We start from the raw sequence: 1,205 nt of genomic DNA on the forward strand, positions 1-1,205 counted from the left end.
CCGCCGAACCAGCGGCTCCGCAAGGGCCCGCAGCCGCCTCACCGACTACCTAAACCGCAGGCTGCCATGACACCGGAAGCCACTTGCACCAGGGTCCCAGGCGCCGGAAGTGGAGGAAGAGCCAATCCTACGGGCTGAAGGAGGCGGGCCCAGAAGTGGGGGGGGCGTCACTAAAGTGATTAATTAGATTGGGACAAAAGAACTGAGAGTAAGACGTATTAAATTTCATTGTTAAATATTTGCCTGAGTGCTAAACGCTTTCACACACGTTATTGAAACTAAACTTTGGTTTTTTTTTTTTTTAATCGAGTCATCTCACCTCTCTACTGGGAACCCAAGGAAATAAAACCCTGCCTACATTTTTTAGAGAAAAGACCTCCGGGGAAGTGTTGGAGTTACTGATGGGAGGTTTTACTTCACCTGCAGGCCATAATTTCAGTACTGTTGATTGACCCCTGGATACTTTGCACTGAGCTACATCCCTAGCCTCCCCTCCTTTTTTTTTTTTTAATTTTGAGACAGGCTCTTGCCAAGTCACTAAATTGCCCAGAATGAGCTTGAATTTATGATACTCCTGCCTTAGCCTCCCAGAATTCTGGGGTTTAGTTGTGTGCTGCCCAGAATGCCCAGCAGTCCTTGTCTTTCTCTTTGTCTGTCTTGCCTGGTTCTGCCTCATGAAAGAGCTTCCACCCTGGGCAAACCAGAATCTTTGACGACTTTTTATTTTTCTATTACTCATTTAACAGGTGTTTACTGAGTAACAAACGTAACAGTTAGGAGTGTCAGTCTTTAATAAAGTCTGTAATGTAAACTTCTTTACTTTTCGGGATTCAACTATTTGTATCTCAAGTTACATTCTGATGGTGTGGCAGAAAGTTAAGAGTCAGACAATGTTAAGTTTTATACCAATGTTATGGTTTATACCTCTCAAAGCCTCATGCACTCATAGGTAAGGCTTGGGAAGGTTATTGGATCATGGAGGCTTGACTAATTCGCTGATGAGATTAGAGCTAAAAGTGATGTTGGAGGTGAAGCCTGGATAGACCAGGTGGGTCTCTGGGTGAGTGGCCTGTGCCTATCACTTCCTCCCTTGATCTCTTTCTTGGGCCTTGCCATGACATCTTCCTCCTCTGCAATGCCCCTCTGCCATAATGTCCTGCCTTCAGCCCACCCAACTGTGGACTGAAACCTCTAAAACTGTGAGC

The sequence above is a fragment of the Fukomys damarensis genome, unplaced genomic scaffold, assembly GCF_012274545.1.
Source record: "Fukomys damarensis isolate Sample0158 unplaced genomic scaffold, DMR_v1.0_HiC HiC_scaffold_19, whole genome shotgun sequence".
Classification (NCBI taxonomy): Eukaryota; Metazoa; Chordata; class Mammalia; order Rodentia; family Bathyergidae; genus Fukomys; species Fukomys damarensis.